The sequence below is a fragment of the Tupaia chinensis genome, unplaced genomic scaffold (genome assembly GCF_000334495.1).
Source record: "Tupaia chinensis unplaced genomic scaffold, TupChi_1.0 Scaffold138441_1, whole genome shotgun sequence".
Taxonomy (NCBI): Eukaryota; Metazoa; Chordata; class Mammalia; order Scandentia; family Tupaiidae; genus Tupaia; species Tupaia belangeri.
The window spans coordinates 750,600-759,238 of NW_006198338.1; the positions used below are offsets into that span (position 1 = coordinate 750,600).

The 8,639-nt window shown below is 45.8% G+C and overlaps 1 pseudogene; it reads right to left on the minus strand.

Moving 5' to 3' along the window:
- Positions 1-1,044: 1,044 nt before the first annotated feature.
- LOC102499415 (ragulator complex protein LAMTOR3 pseudogene) lies at positions 1,045-1,511 on the minus strand (annotated as a pseudogene).
- Between the last annotated feature and the right edge of the window lie 7,128 nt (positions 1,512-8,639).

Here is an 8,639-nt window from a genome sequence, read left to right on the forward strand (position 1 = left end):
CGCCCTATAGCGGAAACCTCTCCAAAAAAAAAAAATTAAAAAAGCAAATGTATACACACACACGTACACAAACACATATATACACAATACATATATATGCATGTACATATATGTACACATGCATATAGATATACACATACATATATACACATACATATATACACGTAGACATGATTTCTTTTCTTCCCCAGGAGATGGAGGAAAGATCGATTGGCCATTGAACAGAGAGCAGAGACCCTCTGTGCTTTCGTGTCTCCACTTAGAATAAATTTCGCATTCTCCTTATCGCCTTTAATGCCTTCAGAGATAGCTCCCTGTAGTGGTAAGAAACGCATTCTTAGTGATTGTACTGATTGGATTATTTTTACTAAGCTGTTTTATCTCCCTCACACTCAAGGCAACAAAATAAAACATAATCTGAAGAGAAATATGTCTTTGTCATTATCCACGATAAAAGGATGGCTGCATCCGGCAGGCCTGGGTGTGTCTTACAGAGGGAGCAGGTCACGGCTGGCATGGTTGTGATCCGTGGAACAGCAGCTCATCCGTGTCCGGTGACAGGACTAACTCTGTGGGATCTGTGATAGACTGAGCCATTTCGGTGGCATCTTCAGATCTCACTAAATAAGAAGGGACCAGGGCTGGCAGGTGACATGGTGGTTAAGGTGGCCGGACTCCCACATGGTTGATGGTAGTTCGAATCCTGGACCTGGCAGCCTGCTTTCTTGCTTTCCTTCTCTCTCTCTGTTTCTCTCAACTTCAAAAATAAAATAAAATAAAATAAAATAATGGTAATGAATAAAATAAAATAACATTATAAAAAGACTTTTAAATAATAATAATAATTTTTTTTAAAGAAAAGGCAACACACACGAGGAGCTGTGATATGTGGTCTATCTATAAATTACATCCATAGGCTCTTTCTTTAGTGTAAGGTGCACTTTCTCAAGTACAGGGATAAAAGTTTTACTGTGGCCTAAAGATTGCTGGGTTATACTGGGCTGTGACAATGAAGAGGAGGTACATGTCAAAATCACTGTCAGCTTAAGAAACTGCCACGACTCGTTTCAATCCTTCAAATAATGGAGCGAGTTCTTTTTCTAGGCTGACAGTCCTGTCTTGGCATCGTGGTTGGCTATGAAACTCGCCACCAAAGGCCTGCCATTAAATTGAACCCCCTGATAGGTGTTGTTGTAACAGATGATACTTTTGTTCTTTGAAAGTCCCAGTTTTCTCCCTTGGTCTGTCGTGAAAGACAAGAAACCAGGCCGCAATGCATGCTCTGGAGCATTGTCATTGGCCACTTTACTAACAGGTGCGCCATCTTGCTCTGACAGAACAATGGCGTGGAGCCTTCCAACACCTGGTAACTCTTTATACAGGAATCGCTTTAGGTCTTGGGTGTCCAAGCTTCCCGGTTCCTCCCAGTGCCGCCTCTGGGACAGCTTCAAAGACAGGTTCCTCTGCAAGCCAGTGTCATGTGATTCGTGACCTCGTCTCAAAAAATGCATCCTTGGGGAACCAGCAGTTAGCATAATGGCTATGTCGCTGAGCTCCCACGTAGTCCACCGCAGTTCGCGTCCCGGATCCGGTGGCTTAAAACTCATGCCGGGCACGTGTGCGTGCGTGCGTGCCCAAGATCCTGAGAGGAGAATGGAGAAGGGATTGCGGCGTGACCATCCCCCCTGGGGGGTGATTTCTCACTTTCTGTCTCTATGTCTCTGTCTGGCGGCCCCGCGCCCCATATAAAAAAAAAAAAAAAAAAAAAAACCTCTCAAAAAAGAAATGCATCCTTGGGACCAGCAGATGGTGTAATGGCTATGTCGCTGAACTCCCATGTAGTCAACTGCAGTTCGAATCCCAGACCTGGTGGCTTAAACTCACGCCAAGCGCATGTGCATGCATTCCCAAGATCCCGAGAGGAGAATGGAGGAGAAGGGACTGCGGTGTGGCCATCCCCCTGGGGGTGATTTTTCGCTTTCTATCTCTCTGTTTCTCTGTCTTTCTGGAAAGTGCATGCACCCTATAGCAAAAAACGCTAAAAATAAATAAATAAATAAAACGCATTCTTGGTACCAGCAGTTGGCGTAATGGCTATGTCGCTGGACTCCCATGTAGTCGACTGCTGTTCAAGTCCCGGACCCAGTGGCTTAAACTCACGCTGGGCGTGTGTACGTGCGTGCCCAAGATCCCGAGAGGAGAATGGAAGAGAAGGGATTGTGGCGTGGCCATTCCCCCGGGGGGTGATTTCTCGCTTTCTGTCTCTCTGTCTGACTGCGCCCTATAGCAAAAACCTCTCCCCCCCAAAAAAAATTATAAAAAAAATAAACCCACAAAAACATAAAACAAACAAACAAACAAACCACATCCTTTAGTCACACTCTCTGGCTTCACAGGATGTCATTACTGTTGACTGACTGGCTAGGGCTGACTTACTCAGCCTTTGCATGCTACGATCTGCTCATCTGAGAAAAGAAAATTAAAGGTAGACTCTACATTAAAGCGTGGTTGTGAGGAAGGAGCGTGCCAGAGCCTAAGGAGGGCCTGGGGCAGGATTTGGTACAAGGCCAGCGATAGCTACGTGATTACTATTATTACTGTTCTCCAAGGCCCAGCCTTGTTTCCTTTTATTGGTAAATCTCCCCCTGTAACCCCTAATTGCGCTCCTCTCCCTCCAATGGCCTCTGTTAGCACTGATCATGCCACCTAACTGGGCACCTGCCTCTATTTTTTTTGTGTGTGTGTGAGAGGTTTCTTTTTGGCTATAGGGCATGTGTGCTTGCCAGACAGACAGAGAGAGACAGAGAGACAGAAAGTGAGAAATCACCCGCCAGCGGGGATGGCCACGCCGCAATCCCTTCTCCTCCATTCTCCTCTTGGGATCTTGGGCACGCACGCACACGCGCCTGGCGTGAGTTTAAGCCACCGGGTCCGGGACTTGAACCGCGGTCAACTACATGGGAGCCCAGCGACATAGGCATCACGCAAACTGCTGGTCCCAAGGCACCCGCCTCTATTGCGTCGGGCTGTCTCCCCACCCACCACACGTGCACGTGCGCTGCAGACCTCTCAAGGGCAGGCACCATGCCTTACTCAGTTGAGTCCCTGTAGAGGCACTGTATGAACAGATCCGGGGCCAGAATGCAGGTGTGAGGGCCTACCTGTCTGGTGTCCAGCTCTGCCCCTGGTGGCAGTGGTCACTGAGATGTAGCTGAGGCCCTGAATCTAGGTCTCCTCTCCTACAGAATCTAGGGCGAGAGTGAGGGTGAACACTGCCCTTGCTTTGAGCTGTTCTTGATGGTCCCCAGAAGGTGCCCTGGCAAAATTTAGAGCCAACAGATTTTGGAAACTCTGCAAGCACCAGGGCCCTGCAGGCGGCAGTGCTCGGCACTTCCCCTGCTCCCCAGGGAGCCTCTGAGATCATCTCAGTAAAACTTTAATGCCTGGAAGTCAATTAGAGTGGAGAATTCTGTAATCAAAAGAGGCAATGCTTTTATTGGAAAGGTGCAAACGGCAGGGGAAGGGTGGCAGCTGCATGAGGCTCTGAGAAGCTAATGGCTTGGGATGGGATTGTTGTTTAGATAGAGTCAAGCTGTACCTGCCAGGCACCAAGACAGAGGGAGGGGTGTGGGACAGATCTGGGGTGGGGAAGGACAGCCTGCTGGCGGCCATAATGATTATCTTTATAATGTGCTGTAAAGCGCTGTGAAGTTCCCAGAGCATGTTCATAGGTTCGCTCTCCTGGAATCTCCCAATAGTTCCACAAAGTGGGAATTACTCTCTAGCTCCATTTGATAGAGGAACCGAAGTTCAGCCAGGTTAGATAGGGAGGGCACTAGAGCTGAAACCCTAGCCCGTCCACTTCTTTTCGGAGAGCAGACCTGGCTGGCGTGAGGACTTCCGGCGGGAGTTAAGCACATTCTCTGAATGCAGCACCTTCTCATTGCCAGTTGGAGAGTTCTGCAAAGCGGTTAGAGGAAGTCATGTGAAGTATCTGACTTAAACATCAGCGGATGGATGCACAGGTTGTATCTGTCAGTTGCTACTGCTACGTAACAAATCGCCCTTGTTGTCTTTGAACAACCATTTTATTATCCACACAGATTCTACGGGTTGAATTCAGGCAGGACAGTAGTGAGTATGGCTGGTCTCTGCTCCATGAAGTCTAAGGTCTCAGCTAGAATCTTCTAAAGGTCTATCTGGCTGGTCATCTGTGACTGCTCCTCACGAGGCTGACAGCTGATGTGCTGTCAGTCGGATGCTCCGACTGTGTACCAGCGTGTGACCTCTTGAGCTTGGCCTTCTCAGGATATTTGGCGTTTGTTTGTTTTAAGTTTATTGATTTTTCCCCCCATAAACAGAGAGAGGGGGACCCATAATGGGGTCCTTACGTTGTGATTCACGCTCAGCCTTAGCTGGCCTGGTACCACAGGAAGTCCTCAGGACACGAACCAGAGACCCTCCTGTGCAGGGCCAGTTATGTCACTGCTGCTCTACCTTCTGGCCCTATTTGGTGTTCTTACATGAAGGCTGGCTTCCCTCAGAATGCACATCCCAGAAGAGCCAGGCATGCCTTTTATTTTTTTGAGAGTTTTTTGCGATAGGGTGCATGCACTCACCAGAAAGACAGAGAGACAGAAAGCGAGAAATCACCCCCCAGGGGGGATGGCCACACCGCAATCCCTTCTCCTCCATTCTCCTCTCAGGATCATGGGCACGCACGCACATGCTCCTGGCGTGAGTTTAAGCCACCAGGTCCAGGACTCGAACTGCGGTCAACTACACGGGAGTCCAGCGACATAGCCATTACACCAGCAGCTGGTCCCATGGGCAGACCTTTTTTGATCTAGCATCACTTTTACTCCACTCTATTGGTTGAAGCAGCCACAAACCTGTCTAGACGCAAGGAAAGGAACACATTCCGCCCATCTCTCGATGGTGCCAAAGAATATAGATCCATTGTTTTTAAAAACTATCATATTGTTTATTTCCTTTGTTTCTCCATGACTCCGTCAATCCCTGGTTACTTAAGAATTACAATAGGAGTTAGCAGGTGTTGGAATCCTGCCTTGGCTTTGCTACTAAGTAGACGTGTGACCTTGGAAAGTCAGGTAACCCATCCAAATTTCTGTTTTCTCATTTACAAAATCAGAGTTGTCATAAAAATAACCTTCGTGGCATCTCTTGCCACTTATAAACTGTGTTTAAAATGGAGCTATAAATATTTATAAAATGCTAACCGGGATTGTTATGAAGGATTGGAAATACCCAAGCTACGGTGGAAATCTTACTGGGCAGAAGCGTGGTGGCAACAGAGGGGGAGGTGGAGAGAGGGCTTGCAGCCATAGTGGTGGGGAGAAGAGTAAGGGCTGGACAGACGTGATCGATGTGAGGACGGTCTGAGACGAGAAGAGACTGGACGCGTGGGCTGCAGGGTGTCGCTGCAGGGCTGGTCCCAGGGCACAGTGGTTAAGTGCACACCGAGCCAGACTCCACATGGCAGCTTGCTCTTTCACTTTCCATCTCTCTCTCTCTCTTTCTCACACACACACTCTGTTCCTCTCTGGTCAAATTAAAATAACAAATAAATAAACTTAAATAAAATAATTCTTTAAAAACCATGCCAGGTGTTTATGCATACATGCCAAAGTCCTGATGAGAAGGAGAAATGGAGAAAAATGATTGTAGCATGATCAAGCCCCACTGCGGAGTGTTCTCTGTCTCTTATGAGTATATGCACACACCCACTCTGGCAACAACAACAACAGAAACAACAACAACAATAATAATAGATGCCGCTGCAGCTGAAGGCTGGAAGAGAGTAACAGGTAGCTATAACAAGGTGGGATGAGATGGCCCAGAGACTTTGACAGAGACCACAGGCTATGTGCCTGGCTAGGGAGGTGGAAATTGCCTAGGCTCAGAGACTGAGAGTTAGATAATATAAAGGAAAGAAGAATCTTTCTCTTTCAGAGTCCTGGGTAGCTTAGCTCAGGGCTGGAGGTGGCATGTGGAAAGACTAGATAGAAGAATGTCCAAGGCATGAGACCAGCAGTTGGTGTAATAGTTATGTCACTGGACTCCATGTAGGTAACTGCGGTACGAGACCCGGATCCTGTGGCTTAAACTTACTCTGGGCACGTGTGCATGCGTCCCCAAGATCCCGAGAGGAGAATGGAGGAGAAGGGATTATGGTGGGGCCATCCCCCCTGGGGAGTGATTTCTCTCTTTCTGTCTCTCTCTCTGTCTTTGTGGTGAGCACACATGCCCTATAACAAAAAACCTCTCAAAAAAAAAAAGAAATTATAAAATAAACTTTTAAAAAGAACTATAATTTTGTTAATTAAATGCTCTACATTCACATTGCTTCAAAATATTAAAGGGAAACAGGTTTTCCTTTCTTCTTCTTTTTAATAACAAAATGAATATTAACCTTTTAAAACAGTTTATTTATTAACAAATGTATTTTTAGTTATACAAAAAAAAATCTATTTCCTTTTTTATTTTTTTATTTTATTTTTTACATTTTTTAAAATACATTCAATCACATTATTTAGCTTACAAGATGATCATTTCAATATGTGAACATTTCACATATTGACATGATCACCAGTCCAGTTGATCAAAATATAACAATACTACCTCCCTGTCTCAACAATGCTGTCTCCATATCCCTCCTCCAAATGTTTTTCCCCAGGCCAGCAATCCCATTCCTTGGCATCTACCCGAAGGTTTTCATTTCTTCTATCTTATCCTCCTTCAGTCCAGGTCCTTTCCTTCCTGAAGACAGCATATTTGTAGATTCTTATATGATACAGAATATGTGTACCCCAATAAAAGTAAATATGACAGAAGTCTTAACTCCCACATTGTAACATGAAAGGCAACATTCTAATCACAAAGTCTCTACCTTGCTTTTTTGTTTCTTAACAAAATGTCCTGGAACTTTGTCCACACAGGCACACAGAGTGCTTCCTCATTCCTTTTTCTAGCTGCATAGCAGTGTGTTGTTTGGATGTGCCATGGTTATTTACCTAAGTCTTCCTTGATAGACAAATGGATTGGTTTCTAATTATTCAGCTTCACCAGCAAAGCTGCCATGGATCATTGTGCATTTAGGCAGCCTTATGTAGAATGTATTCCCCTAAGGGCCAGCAGATGGCGTGGTGGTTAAAGGTGCTGGATTCCCACATTGTTGACTGTGGTTTGAGTCCCCGACCTGGTGGCTTGCTTTCTCATTTTTTTTTTCTCTCTCTCCCCCACCCCCGGTCAAAATAAAATAAATAAAGTTAAATAAAATTATTCTAAAAGAATATGTTCCCCTAAATTCACGTGTTAAATGTGGTGAACCATTGTGAAGGTATTTAGAAGGCAGAGGTTCATTTGATTATAGAATTAAGAGGTGGAACTTTTGAGAGGTTATAAGGATTGAATGAGGTTACCAAGGTAGGGTCCCCATGATTGAGTTCTGGTGGGTTTATAAGGTAGGAAGGATTGGGGTCAGATGGTGGTGCAGTGGCAGCACAACCGGACCCCTGTGAGAAGGTCCTGGGGTCATTAGGCATGTGTGAAAGTGCCCACGATCTAGGCTAGCTAAGGCTGGGTGTATATCATGGTGTGGAAACCCTGTTGGGAATACTTGTCTCACCATCTCTCTCTCTCTTATGAAATAAATAAATAATCAAACCTTTTTTGTTTTAATGAGAGGCAATGAGACAGTGAATAAGAATGTCTCTACTGGGCCAACAGGTGGCGTGGTAGTTAAGGGTGTTGGACTCCCACATGGTTGACCACAGTTCGAGTCCTGGACCTGGTGGCTTGCTTTCTCTCAACCCTTCTTCCCTCTCCCCCCTAACTCTGTCCATCTCTGGTCAAATTAAGATAAATCAGTCAATAAATGAATAAATAAAGTTAAATAAAATAATTCTCTACATGCTCCACTGTGTCTGTGCTCATGCCCTCTGCCATGTTGTCACGTAGGAAGAGAATCCTCACCAAATGCTGGCACCATGCCCTTGGACTTCTCGGCCTCCAAAACCAAGAGCCAAATACATTTCTGTTGTCTTAAGTTGCCTCAGGTCATTAGCAACAGAATGGACTAGAACAGGTGAGAACTCTGGGGTCTCAGAGTGTCTTGTGGAGATCACTACTTTCTTCAATTCTTTTTTTTTTTTTTTTTTAAGGAGAGAGATTTTTGCTATAGGGTGCATGCACTCACTGGAGAGACAGAAAGCAAGAAAGTAAGAAATTACCCTCCTCCCTCCAAGAGGGGATGGCCGCTCCACAATCCCTTCTCCTTCATTCTCCTCTCAGGATCTTGGGCACGCACACACACACACACACACACAAAAAAAACACACACACACACATGCACCTGGCATGAGTTTTAAGCCACCAGGCCTGGGTCTCAAGCCACAGTCAACTATGCGGGAGTCCAGCGACATAACTCTTGTGCCATTTTCTGGTCCTCAAGCACTGAAAGAGAGCCCTGCCACTGTGGATAAAGCCATAGCTAGGAATAAGGGGCCGAGGTATGGACTTGTGCCATTGGCCAGCCCTAAAAGGTGACAGTGACTCCTATAAAGACAGGACAAAATGTGTATTGTGTGTGTGTCCGTCTGTACAGGGGAGGAAAGAGT